The 15108-nt window shown below is 42.6% G+C and overlaps 1 pseudogene; it reads left to right on the top strand.

Moving 5' to 3' along the window:
* The first annotated feature begins 8106 nt into the window (after positions 1-8106).
* LOC133384667 (5S ribosomal RNA) lies at positions 8107-8225 on the top strand (annotated as a pseudogene).
* The last annotated feature ends 6883 nt before the right edge of the window (positions 8226-15108 follow it).

Below are 15108 nucleotides of genomic sequence, written 5' to 3'. Positions count from 1 at the left end.
CCTCGCAAGGGCCTCTAAAACTCCCCCTCCTCCTGCAAGGGTCTCCATGCCTGCCCCCCCATGGGTGTCCAAGTTTCCCCCACTCCTGTGGGTCTCCAAGCCTCCCTTGCCCCCCATGGGACTCCAAAACTGCCCTCCTATCCACTTACCTTATCTTCTTGCTGCTGCTGCTGTCTCACTTGCTAGCTCGCCAGCCCACTAGGCTCCGGTTAGGCTGGGGCTCAGGCTGGCTAGGCCTTGCCTGCTAAGCCGCACCTGCCACCTCTCATGTCATCGCTGTTGCCCTGCCACCACGGCTTCCTCCTCGTTGCCATTGCAGCCAAGGTTTGCCTCCCCTTGCCCTCCTCAAGCGTCACGTTACCTGTGAACGCTTCAGTACAGGCACATGCCTATGCAGACACATTCACAGGTAGCATGTTCCTTACAGAAATATAATATAGTAGGACAGATAGGTATTATGTATTTTAGGTCATTCATCCTTGTTTTTATATATTTTTTAAAACGTTTGTTTTTGTAAGTCACTTGGAATTTCACTTTATTGAAAAAAGCAAATGTATTATTATTATTTCCCACAGTCTTTCTCACCTCCAGTCTTAAGACCAGCATCCCAAGATCCTCATTCATATTGAAAGCAGCTACTGTATTTCTCTTCTACAAGCAATTAACGAGTAAGGAAGACTAAACTGCATCCTGAGGATCTCTTTTACATGCAGGAGTCTGTTCCACATTGTTAATTATACACATAGTTTATGGAAAGGTATGTTACACATCAAAATGTAGAAGTACACAAGTAGCGTTGATGTTTTTTATCTGTCATTTGCACTGTCTATATCTTAGCCTAATTTCTTTACCATCATTTTTTTCTTCCCCCAAATGTCCTCAGCTTTTGTCTAGCAACAAAAAATGAAAAATTATAATGGGTCATAATTTTAGTAACAAAACTTCTAGAACAATGGAATGTTCTGGGACATTTACAATGTTGTCCCACTGGGTTTTGAATATTGCCATTTCTGGTGTCAGATTTATATCCATTTATTCTTTTACATAGAATTCACCTGTTTATCCTCTAGAGAAAGCAGAATGGCATTGCTACCCAATAACAGCGTATATCCTGTTGGAAGATGAGCAGGTGTATGAGTCCCTGATGTTGAAGATGATGTTATTAGATCCTGTAAGAGCATTGCCAGGGGTAGATAACGGCTACAGAGTTGACATCAGGGTTTATTGCCGGATCCAGTCCCTGTGTTGTTTCTCTGTTGTGTGGCAAGTTGTTGCTGGTGCACAGCTGTTTCACATTAAACAAAGACAGTACTACCACCCAAGACCAGAGAGGAAAGTATTACTGTCCAGAATTGGCTATGGATCATTGGAAATATACTGGAATGGTTTTCACTGAAAGTTGAAGAAGACTACAAGGGCATCTTCTGTCTCTTTTGTTTCTGGGTCTGTTTTATGGAAGATTATTCCTACATACCATTCTGGCTTTCTTGCTCCATAGTTGCTTTATCACTTCAGTGGGTGGTAACAGGTATGGTATTGGTTTTTATCAGTTGCTATATTGTTTTAAAGTGGGGTGTTGTTTTGCTGTTTTTATTGCATTTTATACATTGCTTTGACATGCATGTGGAAGGTGATGGTGGTAATAATAATAATAATAATAATAATAATAATAATAATAAATGTAATTTAAGGAATGACTGATGAAAGGTTTTCATGTGAGTTCCTGTCCAATAAGCTAGAAGAAAAACAGTTTCTCTTAGGACTTGGCTATAGGCAATGCTTATTGTGGTATGTTCTAGGACAGGGGTTCCTAAATTGTGGTCCACAGTCCAAAGTGGTCTGCAAGCTTCATTCAGGTAGTCCACAACTTGTCTGCAAAAATACATTTGAGCAGGAGGTTGGACTTGATGGCCTTATAGGCCCCTTCCAACTTTACTATTCTGTGATTCTATTATTTTAAAATCATATAGCACCTAGAACAGTGCATTACAATTGCTACAATTGGCATAAAAATCATTAAATGGTCCACCAAGACCCTCAGCAATTTTTAAGTGGTCTGTGGGGGGGAAAGTTTGGGAACCACTGTTCTAGGAGAAAGCAAGAGGCATCTCAATATGTATAAAGTGCTACTTATAGATCCATTGCATGCTTATAGATCCACAACGAGTCCATTGTGTAGATGCATAGTAATGTCCAAAAAGTGAACCTCTTGAATGGACTGGTTCAGGTTCAAGTTGATGGTGAAGGGAACATTTGTTCACATCTTTCTTGAATTTCTCAAGGATGCCCTGCTCCTACAACCCATACTATTAAGATGTCGTCAGTGCATCTCAGGTAGAGGTGAGCACTTTGGAAACAGGAGCTGAGGGAAACATTGTTCTACGCCAGTCAGAAAGGTGGACTACAAACCGTTGGGAATATTATCCATGATGACGCTATAGTACATCTGGCCACCATGTTTGGCCAATCTGTCTTCTCCCACAGTTATCTCAGATTTGAGGGCTGAGGGTCAATGCCATTGCCATGAATACTCCTATGGCTCCACAGTATGCAAACACATTCATAACCATTAAGAAAGAAGTATTGTCTTTATTTCTTGTTGTGAGCTGCCTTGGTTTCCAACCCTACCTCACAGGGTTGTTGGAAACACTCCATACACACACACACACACACACACACACACACACACACACACACACACACACACACACTGCAGATGTATAAATACATACAGCCCATACAATAGTTTGTCAAACCAGTTGATCATTGCAGAAAAATCAGTATTCGTTTTTAAAAAATCAGTATTAGTTTCCTACAGAATAAAAACTGTAATACCTAAGTAAGCCCTGCCTACTTGCTTTAAAATAGGACTGGAGAGGACGACAGAAAGAGTTAGAACACAAACACAATTCTTTTTTATATTCACTCCAAAGTCCATTTGATTTTCAGCACATTCATAACCATGTCTACTCAAAAGTAAGTCCTGTTGAATTCAATGGGATTTACTCTGGGCATATGGGATTAGCATTGCTTTAACAAAAGCAAGTATTGGGAAGGTTTTCAAAACGCTGCCCAGGATCTGACTCCTGCACACAAGAGGGAAAAAAATTGAAATGTATATACTTACCCAATTTATGAGATTTTCAGATAAACAGGGGGGGAAACCACCATTTTCTGGCATTGCAATGAAGTTTTCTAGACACTGCCTCAGGTTAACCAAATGCAACCCTGGCTTCACTGATTGGCTGCAATCCTGAATGGGTGGGGTTAAAGCTACGAAGTGCTATACAGTACTGTTTAAAGAAAGATTTAACAGTCGGGGGCGGCTGACGTTTTTATGTATATCTCGAGAACCGGTCCACCTAGAAACTTAATTATTTTTTAATTAAAGCTGAGAATCCGGGCCACCTGAGGGGCTAAACGGGCGCCAGGTGGCATGCAAAGAATCCAGGTAAAACCCGGCTAACCGGGCAATATGGCAACCCTAAGTATTAGTAGTATGCCTATTTTGCATAAGTAAAATATTGTTACCACGAGCAGTAAGATCTGAAGAAGCCTTGGTTACTGCTCATGGTGTGTTTAGAGAGTACAAACTGTGAGCCCATATTTGGTCATAACACTGAGCCATACCATGGCTTGTTTCACAGCAGCATGGCAGTAACAGTAGGAGCAGGGTAGGAGAGAAGGACCTATGATTTCAGCAGCTTGCACGAGCATGCTGCATGTTCACATTTGAACTATAGTTTATTTTAACAGTTTAAAGTGACATGAAAGCCAGATCTACAATAACAGGCTAAAAGACAGTGGAATATTGGTCTTACTGTACATATTTATTTTAATGATTCACTGTGGTTTTGGAATATTTGCACTATTTAAAACTGTTTTAAAGCCTCACTGCTGGGCATAGAAAGGGAGAGTATATTTTTTAAAAAAGTAATAAATAATAATAATAAAATTATTTTGCTTGCTCAGGCACTGCAGTCCACTGAGGAATCTCTGCCAAGTGCTTCAGTAGTTGGGATGTATGAACATGCCTCAATCTGTACTGTTTCATCATCCTCTGATGTAGAAATATGTGGGGATACGTATATCATAACCCACAATAGATACCATATCTCAGGCATCAATATATGTTTACAGATCAGTTACCTTCCCTGTGTGTTCCTGAACAACATTAATGAATTTCCAGATGGGTAGCCCTGTTACTCTTTTTCAGCAAAAACAACACAGAGTCTTGGGACATCTTAAAGACAAAATTAATGGCCAATCTATGGCTGCAATTCTGCTCAAAAGTAAGTCCCTTTTCTCCTATCTAAGTGGGGTTAGGATTGTAGCCTATCTTGATTTCACAGCCCATCCTGTCTCATTTCCCTCACTCAGGCATCAGGAAAGAACAATTCAGAACCCTGTTGATATTTTATTATGTGTGTCCTGAATTGTATGAATTACTCCTTCACTAGCTGTAAACACATATAAATATTTATTGCAACTTTTTATTTCATAAATATATATTTTATTCATAAAATGGTTGTGTGTGTGTATGTGCACACGTGCACTGGGGCAAGGTCACTTTCAAACAAAAAAATTAGAACAAAGCTTTAGGGATGGATGGTCAGAAATGGGCAGTCGAATCCAAATGTATATTGAAAGATTTCTTTTTTGCCCAGGCCTTCCCAGACAAACGTTAGATTGAATTTTGCCCCCACACAATGTTTACCCATTTAGGTATTTGTGCCTATATTTTGTATTTGTAATAGGATTTTATTGTTTTGTATATGTTATTGTTTTGTGTAAACTGTTTAGATGTTTTGGTTTGAAGTTGTAGCCAAATAAATAAATATATTGCACTTACTAAAATTCCATATCAGTTTAAGGTTCCTACCCATCGAGTAGTTGCCTTTACTTTTACTCATCCGTAGCTCACTACATCACTCTTTAGGAAGCATCACCACACTAGCCAGAGAAGCTAATCTGGGCAATTATGAAACTCTGGAACTTTATAAACTGTAGCATTTTTTTCTGCCTCAAATTTATGTAGAATCTCTACATTGGCTGTCTTAGAAACAGTTGGAATAAATTTATTTAGTATATTTAATTAGAATTATTTCTAACTTCTGGATCATTTTATGCAAGTCTCAATAACTCCATTTGATAGGTTTAATGCCCTTTTCTTGTGTGAACTTAAGAGGAAATGAGAAACGATCTTAAAACTATTAGGTTATGGAATTCTACAATTATGGAACATTATTCCTTGTACAGCTGGGTAACACGTCACTAGATTCAAGGACAACGGAAACTTCACACGCATTATTAGGATTGAAAATTTGCTGACTTGGGCATTACTTGTTTATGTATACATGTATATAAACTGTTTATATAAGACAGAGATAACTTGGCCCCTGTACATTTTCTGGTAGCTTCCAGAATGGTTTATTGCAGTGTGTTCTATGTGGGGCTACCCTTCAATATAACTTCAACTGGTCCAAAATGCCGCAGCCAGATTATTGGCTGGGGTTCTATTTAGGTCTCATATAACTTGTTTTTTAAAAGTTGCTTTGGTTGCCAGTTTGTTTCTGGGATCAGCTTAAGGTGCTCATGCTAATGTTTAAAGCCCTAAATGACTTAGTCCCCAAATATCTGAAAGAGCGCCTCCTTCCCTACATAACCCCTCGGGTGTTGAGATTGGCTTAGGGGCCTCTCTTGTTAGTTCCACCACCCTCAGAAGTTTGGGGGGGTGGCCTGGGAGAGGGCATTCTCTATGGCAGCCCCTAAATTGTGGAACTCCCTCCCCACAGAGGTGCGTCTGGCAACTTCACTATACAGTTTCTGTCATATGCTGAAGACGTCCCTCTTCACCCCGGCCTTTGACACTGGAGATATATATTTTAGGATCCTCTCTAGTTATTATTGTAGTTTGCTTTAAACTATTTTTAATAATATATTTTATATTGTTGTGATCTGCCTTGGGACCTCCTGGTGAAGGATGGGTAATATAGTAATAACAATAACAAATTGGCAAGTCCATGTAAGAAGGCCCTGGTGGCTTGCGTATTCTCTGCGAAGCATTACAAACAGAAAGAGCTTGAAGTGAAGAAGTGGTGGGGTGGAGAGGATGATTAACTGTTCTATATTTGTTACTTACCTCTGAAACTAACCCCTTCTCTCAACATTTTTTTCCCCCTGTAGTAGGGGTAGAGAACCCTATTGTTCCAGCAGGCCAGATCTTTATCTCCCATCTCACCCCTACAAGCCAACTTTAACAGGCGAGTGGGACCATTCACCTGTCAAATCACCTGATGTCATGCGATTGACAGGTGATTGTTCTTGCCCATCTGTCAAAGTTGGCCTATGGAGGTGGGGAGAGATAGTAACCAAGCAGGATTGAACTCCTCACGCACCAGTTGATGCATGGGGAGTTCAGTCCTGCTTTCTGCAAGGTTCGGGTGCATGTGACAGTTCCTCACAGGAAACTCTCTTGTGTATCCAAACCAAACAGGCTTGAACTTCCCATACATCAGCTGATGTGTGTGGGGTTCAATCCTGCAGTGATCAGCTGCACAAGCTGCCAGCCCATCCACATCTCTACTTTGTGTTTAGATTGTTTCTAGACACAATCTAGCCAAGATTATGTACTTAATGGTGCAATCCTATACATGTCTACCCATATTGGTAAGTGCCCTTGAATTCCAAGGGACTCATAAATAAGTGCCCTTGAATTCAATGGGACTCATTGAGATAAGCATGCATAAGATTGCTGTCTCCCATTGATTTTAATGGGAGAGAGTTAAATACAAAACCCCTTCTTCATATGAAGTGGTCTTCAGAATCTACCTAGTTCCTGTATTTGGATTAGAAACATATATTTTATTAGTAACCCTGCTGGAGGCAAAATTTGACGTCCCCTCTACAATTTGGTTTGTGAACGCTACCCAGGCTGTTCCGTCTTATAAACTGTGGTAAAAGTAGGATTGCATTGATTAGTTAGTGAGGGGTTCTGGTGTGTGTGTGTGTGCGTGCGTGTGCATGCGTGCGTGCTGTCTTATCATGGTAGGAAATGAATATGGTGACCTTCTGACCCTTTTCAACTCATGGCTTTGATATAGTGTTTATGTAATGCAATACAGGGATAATACGTGACATGGTTCAAATATTTTTGTGGTCAGGGAGGGACAACCACAGGAAGAACTAATTTCATGCTGTATAACAATTTACCTCCATGAATTCTGTTGTGTATTCTGTCACAGTCTACTACACATTCAGTGCCAGGAAAATCATATCTGACACTAGGAAAAATATTTTGGTCAATAATTCCGCAGCCCGCACAGAGAGAAAATTGCCCGTCTTGAAACGCACATGCATGGAGCACTTGACCAAGATCCCACATGTGGTTGGGCTTCTGGGGCTGGTGACTGCTCTTCTTTTACTAGGCTTCCACACTATGATACAGGGTCACAGCATTCCTGCTGAGGGCTTCTTAGGCTGCTGTGAGGATATAAACTATGAGTATGCCAGGCTATGCCTGCACAACCAAGATTAAGGGAGCGAGTGCCAAAGGCGCTCCAGAGCAAGTAGCTTCTATACCAGTGTTCGCCAACCTGGTGCCTGCTAGCTGCTTTATTTATTTGTGTGTGTGTGTGTGTGTATACATGTATATGTATATGCACTTAATTGTGATTAACAAAAGGTTTTTATTGTAATACCAAAATGTTTCGGCTTCCACCTTCATCAGCTGCTAACATACAAATGCTGTTACCAAGGTGGCAGTCATAGAGCTCTGAGGATGGAATGCTCAGAGGGGCTTCATTTGCAGAAGCTCAGTAATGTTTCTACTGTCCTCCAGTGCTAACATACAGCTGATGAAGGTGGAAGCCGAAATGTTTTGGTATTACAATAAAAACCTCTGTTTTGTTAATCACAATTATGTGCACATATTTTTAAGTGATTAACGGAATCCTTATAGGGATCCAAGGCAAGCTTGGGTGAAGTTCTGTTTGCTGCTTTGGCTATGGGGCATTATATAAATGTAAATAAATAAATAAAACTGTCTACATGTATATACATATTATGTGTGTGTTTGTGTATATATATATGTGTGTGTATTATAAAGCTTATGGCCATACTACCCTGAACACGCCCGATCTTGTCTGATCTCGGAAACTAAGCAGGGTCAGGCCTGGTTCATACTTGGATGGGAGATGGTCTGGAAATACCGGGTGCCGTAGGCTTAAAGCAAGGCAATGGTAAACCACCTCTGAATACCTCTTACCATGAAAACCCTATTAATATATCCAAAAGATTCATAGGGTCGCCATAAGTTGTAATCAACTTGAAGGCATATAACAACATTATACAACTTTTGGAAAAATAAGAAACTGAGAGGAATTGAAACGGACAGATTCTCCCATCCCTAAACTCTGTTTTTCTTCTCTTAGAGGAAGAGCAACTGCCTTTCCAGGTCACAGCGAAGAGGCAGTGGCTCTTGGGAAGTATAATCCTTACTCAACAGTTCCATTATCACTTTTTCAAAGTGCAAATCCTATCATGAAAACTCATGAGAACCTGAAATCTGTGTCTAATTAATTAATGATACTTCCTTTGTAATTTATTTATTTGAGACATTTATATACCACCCCTCATTTTATTTACCAGGCTGAATTCAAGGTGTTAGTATTGGTGTAAAAAGCCCTAAATCACTCAGGACCCAAGTATTTAAAGAGCACCTGTCCCAATACCGACCAAGTATCAACCCATGTTCTGAGTTCAGCAAGGGAGTTCCTGCTCATGATCCCATCAGCAGTCATGCCATGTGGTAAAGTGACTTGAGGCAGGACCTTCCTAGGGCTGGCTCCTTGACTATGTAACTCCCTCCCCTACTTTCTGTTCTTAGATCAGGGAGTTGATAAAACTCATTTTTGTATACCTGGGCTTTTGGGATATAAAGTTTCCCTGGGTTCCAGCAATGCTGATATAAGGTTTGTTATGGTATCTTGCTGTTTTTAGTTTTGCAATTTTAGATGTTGTAATCATTGTATGTAAATGGTCATATTTTTAAGTCTATAAGGGACATGGGTGATGCCACCCCAATTGCAGACATCATGGATAGAGGGAGATATAACCATAGGGTTACCATAGAGCTACCATGGAAGAGGAGGGCAGGGCTATCTACGCCTTGTTCCTCACTCCCACTCCTCCCATTGACAGGTTCCTGGTTGCTCATCTGCTGTGCCCACTGGCTTGTGTGTGCTGTTGTTTAACACCAGATCAGTACAAACTAAGACCACACTCATCCATGATTTGATCATGGATGAAAGTGCCGATTTGGTGTGCATTACTGAGGCCTGGGTGGGTGAGCTGGGGGTAGTTGATATGACCAAGCTTTGCCCACCTAGATACTTGGTGCAATACCGGTACAGGCTGTAGGGCCTAAGGGGGAGGGGTTATTATTATAATTTATTATTATTTATTACATTTGTATACCGCCCCATAGCCGAAGCTCTCTGGTCGGTTTACAACCTCCACAGGGTTGCTGTGGTCTCCAAACTTCCATCTCTGTCACCAGGAAACTATTCTGTCTTGGAGCTGACTGTGAAGGCCTGCACCTGGTGTCACGCCAAGGAGATGGTAAACAAGGATTGCTGCTGATGTACTGCCCACCCTGCTGCCCAGCAGCTTCTCTAACCAAGCTGGTGGAGGCTGTCTCGGCTGTGGTTTTGGGGGAGCCCAGAACAATAGACCTGGGTGATTTCAGTGTCCATGCTGCAGTTGCCTCTAGCATTCCAGCTTGGAACCTCATGGCCTCCAGGATGGCCATAGGGCTTCTCAAATTGTCACAGGTCCGACACATAGGGCAGGGCACACCCTCGATTTGTTTTTTCTCCAGATAGAGAAAAGGGTGGTCTGGTCAGCACATTGTCATGGTCAGACCACTTCCTGATGAAGCTTAGACTTATGGCTCCATCCCCTGCAGGGGTGGTGGACAAATTAAGATGGTCTACCCCTGGAGACTAATGGAATCCACTGGATTCCTGAATGCCCTGTGGGAGTTCCTGTTGAAGCCCTTGTCACGCTGTGGAGCAACGAGACATGTTGAGCTCTTAACACGATTGCCCCTGAGTGTCCTCTTTGGCATTGTGGAGCCCTGATTTGCACCTTGATACATCAGTGAACTAAGGGGAATGAAACAGGCTGGATGGCAGCTAGAGAGCAAATGGTGAAATATATGCTGTGGGGCTGATTGGGCACAAGTAAAATATCAACGATTCCTACTGTATGTCAGTGAGGGTAGTGAAGAAGGCCCACGTCTCTGCCTCCATTGCATCCTCAAGTACCATCCAGGGAAGCTTTTTCATATTGTCAAGGGTCTGTTGACATCAATTCCAGGAAATGGAGTTTTAGATCCTTTGGAGGCTGACTGTGAATTTTTTTGCAAGGGACTTTGAGGATAAAGTTGCTTGCCTCTGCAGCAATCTCGATGCTCCATCCACATCTACTGTAGCCCCTAGTGAAATGACCAGTGCAACGTCTGCTGCAACGTCTTGGAATCAGTTTCAGATGATGTGGCCTGATGATGTGGACAATGTGACAATGCAACCAGCAACATGTCCTCTCAACCCTTTTGGCTTATTAAAGCTTGCCGAGGGGGTATAACCAAGTGAATCCAGGGTATGGTCAATGCATCTTTGGGGAAGGAATGGACCCAGCTGCCTTGAAAGAGGTGGTGATCCAACCGCTCCTGAAAAAGGCTACCTTGGGCCCATTGGTTTGTGACAACTACTGTCCTGCTGCAAATACCACCTTTTTAGGGAAGGTAATTGAGAGGGTAGTGGCACAGCAATTGCTAGTACTCTTGGATGAAACAGATTATCTTGATCCATTCCAATCTGGGTTCAGGCCTGGTTATGGGACTGAATTGGCCTTGGTCACCCTGATGAATGACCTTTATCAGGACAAGGACAGCAGAAGTGCAACCCTGTTATTCTTACTTGATCTCTCAGCAGCTTTTGATACCATTGACCATGGTATCAATCTGAGCTGACTTGGTGAGATGGGTATTTGAGGCACTGTTTTACAGCGGTTCTGATCCTACCTCCAGGGTCTTTTTCAGGCAACAGCATTAGGTGATTGTCTTTCATTGGCCATTGGCCATTGCGCTTTGGGGTGCCACAGGGTACCATCTTCTATATGAAGCTCTTGGGAGCAGTCATCAGGAGATTTGGGGCAAAGTGTCAGCACCTGAAGATACCCAGCTCTATTTCTCTGTAACAACTGAATTGGGAGAGGCCGTGCAAGCCCTGGACTACTGCCTGGACTTGGTGGTGGGCTGGATGAGGGCCAATAAACTGAGTCTGAATCCTAGCAAGACGGAGGCACTGTGGGTTGGTGGTTCCCGAGTTCAGATAATTGGTCAGTTGCCTGCTTTGGATGGGGTCGTACTCCCTCTGAAAGAGCAGGTCATAGAATCATAGAATAGTAGAGTTGGAAGGGGCCTATAAGGCCATCAAGTCCAACCCCCTGCTGAATGCAGGAATCCAAATCAAAGCATTCCAGACAAATGGCTGTCCAGCAGACTCTTGAATGCCTCGAGTGTCGGACAGCCCACTACCTCGCTAGGTAATTGGTTCCATTGTCATAAGGCTCTAACAGTTAGGAAGTTTTTCCTGATGTCCAGTTGAAATCTGGCTTCCTGCAACTGGAGCCCATTATTCCGTGTCCTGCACTCTGGGACAACCGAGAAGAGATCCCGGCCCTCCTCTGTGTGACAACCTTTCATGTACTTGAAGAGTGCTATCATATCTCCCCTCAGTCTTCTCTTCTCCAGGCTAAACATGCCCAGTTCTTTCAGTCTCTCCTCATAGGGCTTTGTTTACAGTCCCCAGATTATTCTTGTTGCCCTCCTCTGAAGCTGTTCCAGTTTGTCTGCATCCTTCTTGAAGTGCGGACACCAGAGCTAGACGCAGTATTCAAGATGAGGCCTAACCAGTACTGAATAGAGGGGAACTAGTACTTCACGCGATTTGGAAACTATACTTCTGTTAATTCAGCCTAATACAGCATTTGCCTTTTTTGCAGAAACATCACACTATTGGCTCATATTCAGCTTGTGATCAACGACAATTCCAAGTTCCTTCTCGTATGTCGTATTGCTGAGCCAAGTATACCGCATTTTATAACTGTGCATTTGGTTTCTTTTTCCAAAGTGTAGAACTTTGTATTTATCCCTGTTGAATTTCATTCTGTTGTTTTCATCCCAATGCTCCAGCCTATCGAGATCCCTTTGAATTTTGTTTCTGTCTTCCACAGTATTAGCTACGCCCCCCAACTTTGTATCATCTGCAAATTTGATAAGCATGCTTTGTACTTCCTCATCCAAGTCGGTAATAAAAATGTTGAAGAGCACTGGGCCCAGGACTGAGCCCTGTGGTACCCCACTTGTTACTTCCACCCAGTTTGAGAAGGAACCATTGATAAGCACTCTTTGAGTACGATTCTGGAGCCAACTGTGGATCCATCTGATAGTTGTTCCATCCAGCCCACATTTAGGTAGCTTGCTAATCAGAATATCATGAGGCACATTGTCAAAAGCTTTGCTGAAGTCGAGATATATTATGTCCACAGCATTCCCACAGTCTACAAGGGAGGCTACCTGATCAAAAAATGAGATAAGATTAGTTTGGCAGGATTTGTTCTTCATAAATCCATGTTGGCTCCTAGTAATCACTGCATTGCTTTCAAGGTGCTTACAGATTGACTGCTTTATAATCTGCTCCAGAATTTTCCCAGGGATTGATGTTAGGCTGACTGGTCTGTAGTTCCCCAGTTCCTCCTTTTTGCCCTTTTTGAAGATAGGGACAATATTAGCTCTCCTCCAGTCATCCGGCACTTCACCAGTCCTCCATGATTTCGCAAAGATAATAGACAGCAGTTCTGAGAGTTCTTCAGCCAGTTCCTTCAATACTCTAGGATGCAGTTTATTTGAACTGACCATTTGAACTCGTTCAAAGTGATGAGGTATTCCTTGACCATTTGTCTATCAATCTCAAGCTCCAATCCTGCCCCTTCTACTTCATGTTTCCCGGGAGGGTCAGACCCTTTTTTGGAAGAAGACTGAGCCAAAGTAGGAATTGAGCACTTCTGACTTTTCTTTGTCATCTGTTATCATTTTGTCATCCTCATTGAGTAGCTGTGCCACCATTTCTTTTCTCTGTCTTTTACTATGGACATACCTGAAGAAAGCGTTTTTGTTGCTTTTAGCATCCCTTCCTAGCCTCAGCTCATTCTCAGCTTTAGCCTTCCTGACACCATCGCGGCAATTCCGTGATACCTGCCTGTACTCTTCCTTTGTGGCCTGGCCTTCTTTCCACTTCCCGCATGTGTCCTTTTTTGTTTTCAGGTTAGCGCTAAGCTTTTTGTGAAGCCCCATTGGCTTCTTCTGCTGTTCCCCCTTTTTTCCTTGTTGGAATTGCTTGCCATTGCGCTTTTAGAATTTCCTTTTTTAGAAACTCCCACCCATCTTGGACTCCTTTTCTCAGTAGGGTGGCTTGCCATAGAACTGTACTTACAATTGTTCTGAGTTTATTAAAATCAGCTTTCCTGAAGTCCAGGGTGCACGTATGGCTACTCTCAACTTTTGCTTCTGTTAAAATCAAGAATTCAGGTATGGTATGGTCACTTTCCCCCAGAGTTCCCGTAACTGCCACTTCATCCACCAAATCATCTCTATTGGTTAGAATCAAGTCCAGGATAGCTAACCCTCTGGTTGCTTCCTCCACTTCCTGTAGGAGGAAGTTATCTCCAACACAAGTCAGAAATTTCTTGGAGGGGCCATGTTTGGCAGAATTTGTCTCCCAACAGATATCAGGATAATTGAAATCCCCCATTACTACTACATCATGCCTCCTCGAAACATTGGCAATTTGCTTTTCAAAAGTTACATTCTCGTCTTCTCCTTGATTGGGTGGTCGGTAGTAGACTCCAAGCACCACATTCTTTTTATTACTTGCCCCATTAATTTTAATCCAGATACTCTCGGTGGAGCTACCAAGTTCATCCTCCTGTATTTCTGTGCAGGGATATATATTTTTAACATATAGTGCAACTCCACCTCTCTTTTTATCCCTTCTATTCTTCTTGAACAAGTTGAATCCTTCAATTGCTCTATTCCAGTCATGGGAGTCATCCCACCAAGTCTCAGTTATACCTATCAAGTCGTAATTGCCCTCCTGTATTAAGAGTTCAAGTTCGTCCTGCTTGTTTCCCATGCTCTGCGCATTAGTATACAGACATTGAAGACCATGTGATTTATGGCTTGGCTTCCTTAGTACATTTTTCTGAGGACTGTTACTGGGCCCTATTAGAGCCGATCTCTCTGGTCCCGCTACTGTGCATATGTCTTTATCAGTTATTACCACCAAGTTTACATCTCCCTCCCCTTTATGATTCAGTTTAAAGCCCTCCTGATGAACTTCTCCATGCTGTGGCCAAACACATTCTTCCCAGTCCTTGTGAGATGCAACCCATCACTTGCCAGCAGTCCATCTTCCAGGAACCATAGCCCATGGTCCCAGAATCCAAATCTCTCACGTCTTCACCACCTTTGTAGCCATTCATTCACACGGAGTATTTTTCTTTCCCTTTCTACTCCTCTTCTAAGTACTGGAAGGATGGATGAAAAAACTATCTGGGCCCCAAAGTCCTTGAGTTTCCTTCCCAGCGTTTCAAAGTCTGATGTGATTTCTTCATAGCTCTGTTTGGCAGTATCATTTGTTCCTACATGGATGAGGAGAAAGTGATACCTGTCGGTGGGCTTGATGAGTGATGGCAACCCTTCCGTCACATCTCTAATCCGTCCTCCTGGTAGACAGCATACCTGGCGAGTCCACAGATCTTCTCTGCATACTTGGGTTTTGATCCCACACAGTAGGGAGTCTCCCACTACTAGTACTCTTCTCTTCTTGTTGTGGGGCGAGGTTTCATTGGCCGTGCTTGATTGAGCTTCAGCCTCTTGCTCGTTGTCGCACAGGGTCTCCTGTAATTCTTCCACCACAGGCTGGCCTCCAGTCTCATCCTCAAGTGGTTGAAAGCGGTTCCATAGTTCCACTGGTGAAAGGT

This window comes from Rhineura floridana, chromosome 4, assembly GCF_030035675.1.
Source record: "Rhineura floridana isolate rRhiFlo1 chromosome 4, rRhiFlo1.hap2, whole genome shotgun sequence".
NCBI lineage: Eukaryota > Metazoa > Chordata > Lepidosauria > Squamata > Rhineuridae > Rhineura > Rhineura floridana.
This window is presented reverse-complemented; position numbering and strand designations above follow the sequence as displayed.